The following is a 15,977-nucleotide window of genomic DNA, read 5'->3' on the forward strand; positions in this document are numbered from 1 at the left end:
AGGCTGATTCCTCCAACAGAACTTAGGTGGTTTGTAAATTATTGTTAGGCCTTCTGTTGGGAAGTCTCAGGAGATGAGACTGAAACCTAATAAGACTAAACGAGTGATTAAAGTAGTTCAGAAAATCTGGGATATAGCAGGAAAATGAAGGATTTCCAAATGCAAACCTGTGATGCTAAATCATGTTTTTTGACTACCACAGCTCTCAATACCCTGCTTGACCTTTGATTTGTGAATTGGCTTTTACAAAGTTTTAGCTTCTAAAATAAATTTGAAAATATTATTCAGAAAGAGTCATTGGGGTGAACTTGATGATCTTACAATGAATTCATTGTTTAGGGTTATAGGTACTAAAAGTAATGATTTAAATTCTATTGCTTTTGAGAACTGCATAGAACATGAGATGTTCAGAATTCTTTGCCTCTCTGCCTTTTGGAGAAATAGTCCTTCGTTACTTTTTATGTCAAGCTGTCAGCATACGCTGGTATCGTAAGCTTTTCATAACTGCCTAGGATAGTTGAGTTTACAAGGATATATTTATATTCATTAATTAATTTTTAGAAGAAATCTACAAAATGAAAAACAGTTTAGACTTCAGTCCTGTACCAGTAGAGATTTGGCTTCATCAACTTATACCATCATAATGTAATCGTGATGACAATTGAATGTGATACTTAATTTTTTCTCTGTGTTCCCATTCAGATAGTATTATTTAAACAATATGCTCTCGTTATTTTATGATCAATGATGATGTAATGAATTGGGTAACAGTAGATTAAGGCCATTTGGGTTTTTTTCTGTGCACAGACATTCCGGTTATTAAAATTCAGTTTTAGAGAGTTTGTGCTCTTCATTATATTTAGGATTAAAAGATTCATGTACTATAAGTTCTCAAAAAGCACTGTAGGATGATACTCAGCACTAATGCTTTTATTATGTGCAGCAATATACTTAAAGGAGATTTTCAAGCAGGTTTGTTTTTTTGTTTATTTTGTTGTTGTTGTTTTTGTTTTCTGTTTTGTTTGTTTGTTTGTTTTGTTTGTTTTTTGTTTTTTTTTTTTCTCCTAATAAAACCCACACAGGCATTTTCACAGGAATGACAAAGACATCACTGCAAGTAATAGTTATTTGTATCTTGTCATGCATCGAGATTGTCACTTTTCCAATATAGCTTGAAGAGCTGAAAATCATCAGTCTGATTCACATACAGTGACATTTATCTCTTCCATTTTCACTTTTTGGTATATTATACATGTATTCCTCCATTTCCTAAATTGCTGATCCAAATTGCAAATATTAAGACGTCTTGGTATCTGGAATGCATTTTCCAGAAGATTAATATGAGAAGGATATGAATTTAAGCAGGTGTGATTAAAGGGGGGGTTTGTGGTTTTTCATTCTTTTGAGACCCAGTACTGTATTTAATAGTTGCTTCAAATGAGAAAAAGGAATGTAAACCAAAAGAAAGTTAGATGGGAAATCATAATGTTAAATACAGACAGAACCATCTGAATAATAAAAAAATAGCTGTGTTGCTGGAATGACTTGGCAATTACTAACACTGAATGTGACAAAGTATTGCAGAATATGATGTAGGAAATAATGATGAATTACTTGAGGATGTAGAGTAAACATTTAAAAACTTATTGGCTTTCAAAAGTAGTTTTTAAATGTGTACATGGCAATCTTGGAAAACCAATTTTTTAGGAATAAGTTATTTTATAACTGCTGATAATGTATCTGTTAATAATTAGGGTACTGAACTTACTGAACGTGTTTAAATTTTTACCCTTGAGTTTGAGCAAGCCTCCCTCATTTTGAAAGACACAAAATATGAATGCATGCATATTTTTATGCAGAGATATAAAAATACTTGATTTTCGAGCTCATCCACTTAACTACATATTCCAGAAGGAAAAGTATACTGAAGTCAAAATTCCTCTTCTTATTAAAACCAAACTAAACAAAGTAATTTCAGGTCAAAAGGCACATTTTGTTATATCTGAAATACTGCGAGTTTAATGAAAACTTAAATTCAACTTTAAAAATAAGTTATTGCATATGATGGCAAGGAGGAGAAAGAAAATGACAGTCTAGAAAACCGGCCTTTCAGAAAAAACGGAAACAACTGGCATTGAAAAGAAGAATGAGGGATGGAAATGGACAACACTAAAATTCAACAGAATCTGACATAAAATTGAGCGGGTTTTGTATCATGCAGAGCATAGCTTTCCTGGGCTTAATTCCACAAGTACAATTGCCCTGGCTTTGCAGCTGTAAAGAAGCAGGTAGGATTTTACCTGAATGTTTCATGGAAAGTATATACATCCCAGGGATGGCAACAGTTCAGATCATGAAGTTTTGCATGTCAGATTTCCTTTGTATTACTGTTGTAAAGATTGCAGATTATCATATCTGCTATACAGGCTAGTCTTTGGGGAATGTTACTAAGCATGGACCTGTGGTGTTCAAAAGGTTTGGTTCTATACTAGCAATGAAAATGAAGGAAGTTTGTTTTACTCTTGACGCAATTTGAAGCTGTGGTTGCCCCATGCTCCCTGGCAGTGTTCAAGGCCATGTTGGACAAGGGCTGGAGCAACTTGGTCAAGTGGAAGGTTCCCCTGCCCATGGCAGGGGGCTGGAACTGGATGAACTTTAAGGTCCCTTCCAACAAAAAACATTCTATGAGTCTGAATGTGGCTCTGAGACCCTGTCGGAGAATAATTGTACAGCTCTTAACAGTGTTGATGTTTTGGTTTCCATCTCTGAATTTGTGTCAAATTCATGTGGCATTAGTATTTCTTCTCTTTGTCTTGTACTTTTCTTCTAACTTGAAAATTATTCAAGAATTAATTGATTTGCATGTATCAGAATTTAAGGTAAGGCTGTAATATATAGGAAATACATGCATAAATAAGTGTTTTGTAATTTAAAGTCATGCAAATACAAATGTTAGGGGTTTTATTAATTGTTACTTTGAGAGCTGAACACAACATATCCTAACACTTTAAATAAGCCATTTAGTATAAATCATGCACAATCCAGTAGGCATAAGTCAAAACACTGCTCTTACAATCCTACAGGCTTGTGGCCATGTCTTACGTACATGGAATAAAAGGCTTACATAGCCAGACGTGTATTTGCTGCATTTCCCATCAGTGTCACCTTTACTGAAACCTTATTGAGAGGAAGTTCCTTAGTGAAACAAAATTACATAAAAGATCCTTTAGCAGGCCTTTACATAGTTATTCTTGTTAAGGGTAATAAGAAAAAAAACATTTGGGTCTCCTTTTGTTTCAGTTTTCTAATCAGTTAGTTCTGTTTCGGTCTCTGTAATGGTGTGACAGCGCTGGCAGGCAGCATAGAAAGGCTTTGGCAGGGTGCGACATCTCTATTGCTTGTCTGAACTTTGGCACAAGAAAGACAGTTGTCAGGAAATACCTTAATTTATATACTGTTCCCTAATAGAGTTTTCATGTCTTCTGATAATTAAATTTTTTGTTTCTTCATCTGAAACCTGTTAAATTTTATCAGTATTTCAAGTTATTTTGTCTAGCTTAATATTTAGAGGCATATTTGCACAGAAAATTATTATTCTTGTAAGGAACAGACAAAGTAAGCGTATGTATACACAGATATGCATGTATGTATGTATAAAACAAGCTATGACTAAATCAGAGAATCAAATCCCATAGTTTCTATCGTTTTATTTGATTTAGATCTTTTCTATAAGAAAAAGAAATATAGCTTAGTCTTCTTATCAGTATATTAGAGAAACCTTAACATTTTTATCAAGATTTAAAAAAAAACGAAGTTCCTTCACTTTACCTTCTTTTTAGCCTGACTTCTAATAATTGAGATACATTTATCATATTTAAAAACTTCATATAATGTGGAATTATATAACTCATATAATATGGAATGATCCGATGTAATTTGAAGCAGTAAATGCAAATGCTTCTGACTCTTTTGGGTAAGAGTTACACTGTACCTGTCATAATCTATGTGTATTTTAAAGATTGGAATTTGAGATTAAGTTTTCTGTGTTGGATAATTATATTCCTTTTAGCTTGACTTTCAATTTTGAGTATGCCCAGAACACCAAAGAATCACAAGGAATAGCAGAGTACCTATAAAACTCACAGAAAGTAACCAGATGTCCCACAGTGCCCAGCCAATAGTTTTTTTGAATAACAGTCATCAGTTCACTTAGCTAACATTGCTGGGATACTGGAGATAGGGATACTGGGGTAGGGAGACAGAGACAGTAAATCCTCTGTATCTTCCTAATCCCTTCTTCCATTCTTTTCTGGTTTTAGAGTTGCCCTATCAAAATTTTCATTCTACAATTAAAGGTATAATATTTCATTTCTCATGTTTATCAGTGACTTGGATGAAGGGCTGGAGTGTCCCCTCAGTGAGTCTGCTGATGATATGGAGCTGGGGGAGTGGCTGATACAACCTGAAGGCTGTGCTGCCATTCAGCAGGAACCTTGATTGATAGGCTGGAGAGAAACCTAATGAGGTTCAACAAGGGCAAGCATAGGGTCCTTCAGCTGGGAAGGAAGAACCCCAAGTACCAGCACAGGTTGGGGGCTGAGCTACTATAGAGGGCATTTTAGCTGAGAAGGACCTGGAAGTATTGTTAGGTGAAAAGTTGACCATGAGCCGGCCCTTGCAGCGAGGAGGGACAAGAGTATCCTGGGCTGCATCAGGAAGAGTGTGGCAGCAGGCTGGGGGAGGTGATCCTCTGCCTCTACTTGACCCTGGTGAGGCCAGAACTGAAGCACTGTATCCAGTGCTGAGCTCCTCAGTACAAGACAGACAAGGAGCTACTGGAGAGGGACCAAAAAAGGGGCACAAGGAGGATCAAGGGTCTGGAGCATCTGGGAGCTGGGGCTGTTTAGTCCAGAGAATAGCAGACTGAGAGTGGATCTCATCAATGCAGATCAATATCTTAAAGGTGGGTGCCAGGAGGATGATGCCAGACTCTTTTCAGTGGTGCCTGGCAATAAGACAGGAAGCAATGGCCATAAGCTAAAACACCAGAAGTTTCACCTCAGCATTGGAAAGAGCTTCTTTCCATTGAGGGTGGCAGAGCACTGGGAAAGGCTGCACAGGGGGGTTGTGGAGTCTCTCTGGAGACATCCAAACCTCCCTGGACACATTCCTGTGTAACCTGCTGTGGGTGGCTCTTGCCTTGGCAGGGGGTTAGACTGGATGATCTCCAGAGGTACTTTCCAACCCCAATGGTTCTGTGATTATGTGATTCATGAAACATTTCTAGTGCATAGCTTAGCATAGAATACATTGACCAGAGAAACTGTGAGCTCTTGTAGACATTCAAGTCTCCACTGGATGTGCCTTGAGCTGCTTCCTCTAATTAGGCCTCTTTTGAACTGAGATGGGACTGCATGACCCCTTGAATTCCCTTCCAACCAACATTATAACTGTATGATCTAATCTGTCCCTTGTAAAGATCAATTAAACCAAAACAAAACAGAATGCTGGAGGCAAATCATCACGTAAGAGAAACAGTGGATTTTCTTTCTCTTTTGTCTTTAACTTCATAGAATACCAGACTGGTTTGGGTTGGAAGGGACCTTAAAGCTCATCCAGTTCCAAGCCCCTGCCATGGGCAGGGACACCCTCCACTAGACCAGGTTGCTCCAAGCCCTGTTCAGCCTGGCTATTGCTATTTGTTAGGAATACTGTAATATTATTATATTGACAGAGGGCATGAATATTAGTTCATCTGTTAGTAGTTTCCCAGAAAAGGTTCTGCACCTCAATCATTACTGCTCAAACTATTTCTCTACTAAGGAATATTACAGTGTGATTTGTTCCTATTATCCACTGGAGTCTAAAAGAAGCATATTAGCTTTAGGTTTGAAGTGCTGATACCAGCTGCTAGAAGGTCTCATGAAGGGCTGGTTGCAATGGCACCTGATAATTATGTTTGAGAATTATTTCTCTGGATTGCTGCTGAAGTCTGACTTTGAGGGGTTATTTCTGACTCCCAGTCAGAAGTTATTTAAAAAGAAAATCCCCCCCCCCACGAAAAAATAACTAAAACAAACCCCCCAAAAGGCAAACCCCAAGCCCCTAAACAGAGAGTGCTTCTGTGTATGAGTGTCCTGGGTTTAGCAGAAGCGATTGTTCTCCTTCTTAGTAGCTGGTGCAGCGTGGTGTTTTGACTTTCAGCCTGGGAACAGAGCTGGTAACACCAATGTTTTTAGTTGTTGCTCAGTAATGTTTACTCTGACCAAGGACTTTGTGAGTCTCATGCTCTGCCAGGTAGGAGGGGAGGCTGGAAGGAAGCAGAGACAGTACACCTGACCCAAGCTAACCAAAGAGGTATTCCATACCACAGCACATCGTGCCTGGGGAGGTAACTGGGAGTTACCCGGAAGGGCACTCGCTCTCTTCAGGGTCGGGCTCGTTTTGGCAGGTGGTGTCGTATTCTCTTCCCTTGTTATTCCTCTTCTCAATTGTTATAATTGGTGGTAGCAGCAGTGATTTGTGTTATACCTTCGTTACTGGACTGTTCTTGTCTCAACCCATGGGAGTTATATTCTTTTGATTCTCCTCCCCATCCCTTCAGGAGCGGGGATGGGGAGGGGGGGAGGAAAGAAAGGGGGGAGGGGGTGTGTGTGTGAATGAGCTGTGTGGCTGGGTTTAAACCACAACAATGAGAAAAGAAGACAAAGAGAAGAAGAATAATTGAGGAAATACCTGAACATTGCAATCATTTTAAAGGGGGAAGGGGGTGGGGAGGGGGAGAGGTGTGTTTATAATGAATGTTCTCATCGTGATTTCGCTTTCTGCACAGACTTGAAGAAAAAAAAATGGCAGAAATAACATGTATAAAGTTTTGTTCATAGAAGCTTATTTTCAAAGAGAAAAAGGTGGTTTTATTTATTTATATTTATAGCTATAACTTGAGATTTTCTCATTCAGGGATTTCAGACTTCTTTATGTAATTTTCTCCTGTTCTGTTTTGTGTGTGTGTTTAAACCTGATGCCTCTGTGTTATCTCTTCACTTTACTGACTTATTTCTCTATATTTTTCCTGTGTGATTTCAAATTTTTTATATTGATGCCTTTTCTGACCCTGCGGATTAAACCTTCTTTTATTAACCTTCTTCCTCAGCAAAGTGTGCTGACCTCCGTTCCCATACAGCTGCACATTTGAGCTGTTTTTGTTCAGAAGACTGATAGATGTGGTTGAGTAATGTTTAGTGAATACTTTACATAGCGAATTCTCAGTCCTCCTTATGAAGCTTTTATAAGCATGTCTTGCTTTCTAATGAATTAATCTTGTTGGTTGTTAGTAGCCAGTTGATCATCCCCTGCCTTGTGCTGCCAGATCCATTCCACAAAGAGCAGTAAATCTGTGCCTGGATTGTGCCGGAGGTATTTCGCCAGAATGACCTGTGCCTCTGCAGTACCTCTTAGAACTGCTCAGCGCTGATACTGTGCATGCTCTCTGCTGTGCATGGTGACATCCTGAGTGACACACCATGCAATGCGTAATAATGTGTCATAGCTGCAAGGAATTAGAGTTTCCCTCTCACTTCTAACACCTTGCCTAACACACTCCTCTGCTCCCACACAGGTGTGTGACAAAGGGCTGGGATATATTTATATGCTTTCTCCTTTTAACCAAAACAGAAACCCTTGCTATTATTCTACAGTTTAGCATGCAAGGTCTTCATCAGCATGGCTACCCACTTAAATACCCAGAGTAAACATCAACCAGTTTGCTGAAGCAGTAGTATACATGATGCAGGTGTTGAACGTTTTCTGCAGTGAGGTAGGGAAGTGATACCTCTGATGTTTTTTTCTGTCTTAATATTAGCATATTCTGGAAATAAATTTGAAACTGTGAGTACATTGTTTAATACATTTTCTCTCTTCATAGGTTTTGCTCTGGTTAAGGCTTTTATTTTACTGACCAGCAGGCTTAATGACTGACACATAATCCTGCCTCCCACCTAAAATCATAGTGACAAGGTGCTGGTTCTCTTCTGTTAAAAAAAAAAAAAAAAAAAAGAAATGAAGTCTTTCCAAAAAATGGGGTCGTCACTGATGTCTTGGTACAATTAAGAGAAGTGGTGCTGACAGCCTGTAAGAAATACTCCTTACCCCTGCAAGCTTACATATGGACCTTAAACATTTAGCAGGTGTTATTTTCTATTATATTAGCAAATAAACAAACAGTGTTCTTGTTTGAAAGCTGGAGTCATATGGGAGTTAGGTGATCAATGCGCTTAGACAAAATCTGTAAATCACAGGATGTTCCAAATCTGCATCTTTAAGCACCTGTATACCTTTTAAAATCTATCCTATGGGCTTTGTTTGGGGAATAAACTCAGATTTAGTGGTGTTTTGATGTTGTTCAGAGAAGTTTAAATTGAATAATTTCAGCAAGCTCAAGTTCTTCTGTGAAAAATAAGAACTTCTTGTCTCAAACACAATAATATAACGGGAACAATGCTGATGCCACTCTGACTAGAAACAAGCATATATTTTGATAGCTGCAAACTATGTTATTTTAGAATAAATAGGAGAAATTTTCTCAAAGTTTTAAGTCCCAGATGTTTGAAAAGTCCTTTTATGAAAATATCCATTCCTACAGTGGTTTTGACCATTAAAAAATGCCAACAGCAACATTTAAGCATTCCTATATTTCATGATAAACATGTATGTACACAGATACATATATGTATGTGTATGAAAGGCAGAAACAAAACCGTTTCTTGTATCTGTGTTTGTCATGCAGGAAATAAAATAGCTCTTCCAATGTAATTCTGTGATTTTAATAACTATTTTGATACCTGTTTCTGTTCTTAAGAAAATGCTAAGACAAAATACTTGTGTTAAAGAAAAATAAAAAAAAGATTTTCAGTTTGAACTTAACTCTACTAAATTTGTTTTCCAGAAAAAGAGTTCTAGTAAAATGTAGTGTATGTATTTTGGACCCAGATGGTTAATTCCTGCTTCCAGACCTATGCCTTCATATATGGAGTTATTAAATGTGTTTTCCAAAAGTGATGATGCATTTTAGTTGGCTCATCTTTGGAAAATGCATTTTAAATGGGTCTGGATTTAACAAATGTTGCTGGGCCTGCTTTTGAAAATAAGGCGCACCTGAAACATTTTAAATGAAAGCCCATATCCTGTGACCTCCTGATTTTCACTGAATGTATTCATGAGCAATTTTGGGAAAACTTGAAAACTTCAGCCTGGTATTCTAGTTTTCCTAATATTACCCCTACTTACTCTCCAAAGACTGTTAGTACTCTAAACATTGATGCTAATTCTTTATCTTATCTCTTAAAGTATAGGTATCATTATATCTACACACAGAAATGAGTGTACTGCAAATGCAATTGTAAGGAAATGCAGTTTCAACCTAAGCTAGTGTGAAAGTGCAAGGAGAGAGAAATGGGAGGTCTGAATCCAACCCTCCCCCCCCCGCCAGAAAAAAAAAAATAATAAAATTGATCTAAGTGTTGACCAAATCCAGACTCCTGTGTATCACCTTGTGATGTGCAGCTTCTGAAAACAATGCTTTGTTTCATTTCTTGCAGGCTTTTTATCCTCCTCATCACCAGAAATAGTCCCCTTAACAAGAAATTCTTCCCTAGATCTTGAAGATCAAATCTCATTGAATAAGGGGAATTTAAATTTAAAACTGTACCATACCCACTGAGAATGAAGTTCAGAGAGATAGTAGGAAAACTGAATCTAAAATATAATTGATTTAAAACAATCAAACAAATCCCTCACTTCAAATAATCATTATTCTTGCCATCATCTTCACCAGTTGTGACTGGCAGGATTTCTGAACTTCCTATCAGGATTTCTAATGTGCAGTCAATAAAGAATGAAAAATGTATTAAACCTGTTTCCTCTTACTGTCTCCAAAATACAAAGTTTCATTTTCCCCTTGTAACCTTTTCAGGGCTTGAGTGCACATCCATTGCAAATTGGTCAAAGCTGTTCTTCCACTTACACTGCTTGATGAAACGAAAGTTGTGGAACTACCTGTTACAGAATAATCATGTATTCAGAAGTGACACTGTAGTGGACTAGACAGACTACTGGTCTGTTTTGGAGTGGCTGTGAGCAAATAAATTCAAAAAGAACTTCAAGAGGCTTATTATTGTCTGTTTCATCCACCTCTTTAAGACAATACTTAGAGAAGATTCGGTATTTTCCACTTCATCTGTTCTTTAAACAATATGCAATTTTAATGGAAACGTGGAGATAGAAGGGAGAGCTGAATACTGGTTGAGAAAATCCAGATAACTCAGGGTTTGACCTTTTAACTAATTTAGACTGTATTTCAGAGCATAGTATAAAAGTATAAATATGGTGCCTCCTGCCTTCACTCATTGCTAGGGTCTAAATTGTTTCCTTTTTCATCCATGTAGTTTTAGTCAATGTCTTGTCAAAGTACATTTATATCACAATGCATTCACAGATCTTAAATTAGTTAATATCAGGTATTAACTGCTAGGGTATACAGAAAAGAATGATAATTATTTAGAGGGTTGGGTTTTTGCCTTCTCTGGTACTTTATATTTTTTCTATTTGCCTTGCCTAGTGTAGTAGTACACATCATGGTGGTTATGGTGTCACATCATGACCTGACAGAACTGTGAAATTTTACTCTCCCTAGTCCAATTAATGGTGAGTCCATACTGTTTAACACATTCAGTAAGTAGTATTTCCATTTTACAGGTAGGGTGACAAGTGCGGAGATATCAAATCTATCCTGAGATCATGCAAAGACTCTGGAAATACAGTTGCAGTGAGTCCTGGCTATAAAGCTTTTGACATCCTCAATGCTGGCCACAGTCTTACAAGCAGTGATGGTAAGAAAGTAGGGGTTTATGTATTATAATGTTTCAATCCATTTCATTTTGAATAAATTAAAAGAGGAAAAAAAGTTTCTTTTGTTTTCTAATAGCCAAGGGTGAAAAAAAAGAAAAAGAAAACGAGTTGAAATGTGTGGGGTTTTTTTACATCATATTGACCAACAAGGGCTAAGTGGAAATTTGTCTGACATGTAAAAATGATGTCCAGATTTTGGGTATGCTGAAGATATTTAGTTAAAGTTATTTATTTAGAAAGTTATAAATACCTAAAAGAAGGTACTGAAAATGAAAGTTATTTCTTTGACTAATGTTATTTGTGCCATGAACTTTTTAATGTTTCTTTTCCTGTTGGATTTATTGAAAGCTATCAGTTTCTTTGGGATCTTGCAAGGTTAACACAGGCTGTTATCCTTTTTGCCATGAAACCTCCTACGTTACTTTTTGCTTGGCTCTGAGGTTAAAATTAAGGTCTTTTCACCATGCCAGAATTTCATTTTAAATGAGTGTTAAACACAAGGACAAGGTAGAACAATATGGCTGCTAAGTGGTTTTTTTGGTAATGTTTTGAAGCATATGCAGTTAAGAATTTATTCTCAATAAATGCAAATTGTAGTTTTCAGTCACAATAACTCCACAGGAGAAGATACTAAGATGTCTGATACATTCATCTCTATGTCAGAGTATCATACTGTTGTGGTTTAAGCCCAGCCGGCAACCCGGAACTGCGCAGCCTCTCACTCACTCTGCCCAACTTCCTCCCCCCACTCCCAGAGGGATGGGGAGGAGAATCAAAGGAATGTAACTTGCACGGGTTGAGATAAGAACAGTCCAGTAACTAAGGTATAACACAAATCACTACTGCTACCACCAATAATAATAATGATAAGGGAAATAACAAGGGAAAAGAATACAATTGCTCACCACCCACTGACTGATACCCAGCCCAGCCCAAGCACTGATCTGGGCCTTTCAGGTAACTCCCCCAAGTTTCTATACTGGGCATGACGTGCTGTGGTATGGAATACCCCTTTGGCTAGTTATGGTCAGGTGTCCTGTCTCTGTTTCTTCCTGGCTTCCCCTCCTCCCTGGCAAAGCATGAGACTCAGAAAGTCCTTGGTCAGATTAAGCATTACTTAGCAACAACTAAAACCATCGGTGTTATCAGTGTTGTTCCCAAGCTGAAAGTCAAAAACACAGCACTGCACTAGCTACTAAGAAAGAGAAAAATGACAGCTATATCTGAATCACTGAATCTGAAGCACATACTATTGCTATTTAAAATTTTTGATTTACAAAACCAAATACATATTAGATGGAGCATGGATACAAAATAAAAGACCATGCTTTATTCTCATCTACACCTGCATTAATCTGAGGGCACTCCATTGAAATCAAAGGAGTTATTCTGCCCTATGGATTGAACTTACAACAGTTTAATGTCAGTAGCTCTCACTGCTGAAAAGGAGAGAATTTGTCTTGATTTGAATTCTCAGCCTGAAATTAGGAAAATGTCAGGATTTGGGCCATTTTTCTCAGGACTGTTTTAGAGTGAAAACACCTGAGATTTTGTTCTAAACCATTTTGTGAGTCAGATTTTTTAATGCTGAATACAGTAGTTAATTTCTTTCAAAAATGTTCACATTTTATAGGATGTTGGAAAACATGACTTGGCAAGAACTAGAAATTGGACAAAAAAATGCAAAATCTTAATGACTATTATTAATAATAACAATAGTAACATTACACAGCTTTTGTTCTTTGCTAGGGTTACTACTCATAACAATTAGTAAACATGAAAGTGGTTATCAACCCTAAAGAGTAAGCTCTTGGTAGGGACATAATTTCATTAAAATTCTAACATTAGTTACACACACACACACATATATACATATATATATATGCCATGTTCATAATCCCAAGATCAAAGGTAGAAAAAGACCACCAGCCTGTGCCAGTGCTTGGTCACTCTCACAGTAAACAAGTGTTTTATGATGTTTAGAGGGAGCCTCCCGTGTTTCAGTTTGTGCCACTTGCTTCTGATCCTGTCACTGAGCACTGCTCAGAAGAGCCTGCCTCTGTCCCCTTTGCACCCTCCCTTCACATAGATGTAGATACCCCCTCAGCCTTCTCCAGGCTAAAATGTCCCAGCTCTCTCAGCTTTTCCTCATAGGAGAGATGCTCCAGCCCATCATCTTCATTGCCCTTTGCTGGACTCTCTCCAGCCTGTCCATGTATCTCTCATACTGGGGTGCCCAGAACTGGGCACAGTTCTCCAGGTGTGGCCTCACTAGTACTGAGTAGAGGGGAAGGATTATGTCCCTTGACCTGCTGGTAATGCTTTGCCTACTGCAGCCCAGGATAGCATTAGTCTTTTTTGCAGCAAGGACATGTTGCTGGCTCATGTTCAGCTTGATGAATTAGTTGTCTCTGATGTAAAGGAAACACTGACAGTACAGGTTTTAGTTCTGTAAGCAGAAATTCTAGGAAATCTTTCTAAATAACATATTGCTTTTCAGTGATATATTGTTTAACATTGAAGATGAAAATCTATAAACCAACTGTAGAACAATCCTAAACTTGTCCTGTTAACCTGATGGAACAATGAACATACAGAAGTTCTGAGATTATGGTTACTTTCAAATGTAAGCAACTTAATGCAAATCACCATCCATTTCCATCTTTACCAGAAACAATAGATATTATGATATTACAGAGGTATGAATTTATTGAACAGTGACTTAAAATTCTGTGTGTCAAAGTCACATATGCTGTGGGTTTACCTAGAGTTTCCTGAATGGAGTGTATCTTTCCTTTTACATCTTCCAAGCCTCTGTGACCCAATAAAAATTACCTATGAAACAGAATTGCTCACTAGAACTGCAAACATCAGAACAAAAATATGTGGAGATTAATAAATGCAGCAGTATTATAGTCAACTGCTGATTTTGATGGGTGTGCATCTGATTTTAGTGGTTTTCCTATTAAATAAATGAACAATAATCAGTGAAATCGCATATACAGGAAAGTACATACCATGAACTTCAATTACATCACAAAAAATCAGTCTTGCTGTGAGATTATGTATGATGTGGTTTATATAGTCAGATTTTTAGGATCTGTCTTGAATCCGTAAATTGATTAGGGAGCTTCATCCTAGATCTGTGCAGTCAAAAATATGTTTGTCAGCTTTTTTTTTGGTCCCCTTTTGAAAGCAGTTAGCTAAAAGAGTATTTGAGTATTGCTTCCATATGTGAGCAGCTTCTTGTTAGCAATGCTTAAAAAAAAATAGAAGTAATAGTACATTCCACAGCTTCCTTTATGATTCTTTCATGTTTGCTTAAAAGGAAGGCAGGGCTGTCACTGACTTGGAAAAGCTTGAAACTGCTTTTCACTTTACTTTGTATAAGTAAAATGGTCTGCTTCCATTCTTAAACATTGGTTATGTTTATTCAATTTTAAGGTTTCTCTACTCCTTTACCTACACATCAGAATTCTATTTTCTTAGGCTTAAGTCATATTTCTCTTCCACCAAATGACTGACAACTGTGAACGTCTAGTATTCCACTAGTCTCTTCCAGTGCTAATCACACACAGAATTTCAGTTCTTTAACTCACGTCATCTATCAAGAAGGAAAAGGTGTGCTATAAAAGTCTGTTATTGTCCATATTTGGTATGTGAAGATATAACATCTGATTTTTGTTATCAGTTCATACTTGGGATTGATCAGGCAAGCTTTTCCCATTATATGAAAAACAAAGTTCACTTGCTGGTCTGTGTCTAGTTTTCTTCACAGTTCATCCTTTGGATTCATGATGATCTTGGTGAATAAGAGCAACCAGGACGCAGAACCCTCCACCATGCATTTGCGACTGTATGTTTGGCATTTGGAACCATTGCAGGAGTGTATGCAGGTCCCAGGCTGCTCTTAACACCTGCTGTCCGCTTAAGTGTGCCCAGTAATGGGGAATCAGCATGAAGGGTAGTGATTGCCTAGTTTAGGACCTGAACAAAAGGTCCCAGGGTATTTCTTCTGTCTCACCTTGCCTGTGCTTGTAAAACATTATGTCAGTTGTGTCATCCAAAGTTTTCTATGATGCTTTCATTTTGAATATTATCTCACCCTGTTGGATTTTTTTTGTGAACTGACATGTAGGGAATTAGTATTCTTGCCCAGAAGACCTGCAAAATAAAAGATTGAAGGCAGAATACAAACAATCTTATTTGGTGAACACAAGGTTCAGTGTAATGCAGGAAAAGTCTCACACAATCAATCCTACCCAGTGCTAAAGATACTCTTTTAACATTTTATTAGCAAATGACTTACTGTGATAATATTAAAATATTTGTTTATAATAGTTTTCACACATAGGTGTCATGCATGCTTTTGAAACAGATTATAGAATTCTATTTTTTGTTTTGTTTAATAGAATAATATTTACCTTTTCATATGGTATGCAGTGTCACCTCAAATATCACAAATCAGATTGCTTTAAAGTTATGTTCCAAGAAGCTCTATCAGTGTATATTTATGTTATAAAGCATACTTGCGATATTAAAAATAAGAAACTTTGATATTATATGATAGCCTACAGCATTATATCATCTCAATAATAATTCTATTTTAGTTATATCTGTGCAGCAAATACATTATATTTATATATATGTACATTCACTGAAGTATTGCATGTTAGAAATGTGTATTTTGAAGTCATTTGAAAGACATAAACAATACAAAATGTGCAAATTTCCATCAAAAGTGAAGTATTAGTATCCACAGTGATATGCTACTGTAGGCACTGCAAATGCTTGTGTCTTAGATTCTGATTAGATCCCCAAAAGCTGTGTGTCTTCTGGTTTTGATGCCCATATATTTGTCTAATTCAGTTACAGAAACTTTCACTTTTGCTTGCAGGCTGTTCAATATTAGCAGGGAGTTGTTTAAGCACTTTTTAAAGAAACAGTGGAGCAACCATATATTAGGTGTTATGGTGTTTTTATCCTTCTGGGAAAAGGAACAACCTTGTGGTTTTTTTTGATTTTAGGTATTAAAAAGAAAAAGACTCTCATAATACGCTTGTAGGCCCAAA

General features: G+C 37.2%; 1 protein-coding gene across 4 annotated transcripts in view; it reads left to right on the forward strand.

Annotated features, from left to right (window-relative positions):
* The window catches only part of LOC134157869 (leucine-rich repeat-containing protein 4C), a 536,647-nt gene that overhangs the window by 409,638 nt on the left and 111,032 nt on the right, over window positions 1-15,977 (forward strand). The window contains exon 3 of one of the 4 annotated variants that reach the window (XR_009962502.1): window positions 10,753-10,950. The exons of the other annotated variants lie outside the window; for them this stretch is intronic. The gene's annotated coding sequence lies outside the window, so the exon portion shown is untranslated. Of the gene's footprint in view, window positions 1-10,752; window positions 10,951-15,977 lie in introns of those variants that run through there. 4 annotated transcript variants of the gene reach the window in all.

Source organism: Pezoporus occidentalis, unplaced genomic scaffold, assembly GCF_034315485.1.
Source record: "Pezoporus occidentalis ecotype Australia unplaced genomic scaffold, CSIRO_AGI_Poc_V1 ctg121, whole genome shotgun sequence".
Taxonomy (NCBI): domain Eukaryota; kingdom Metazoa; phylum Chordata; class Aves; order Psittaciformes; family Psittacidae; genus Pezoporus; species Pezoporus occidentalis.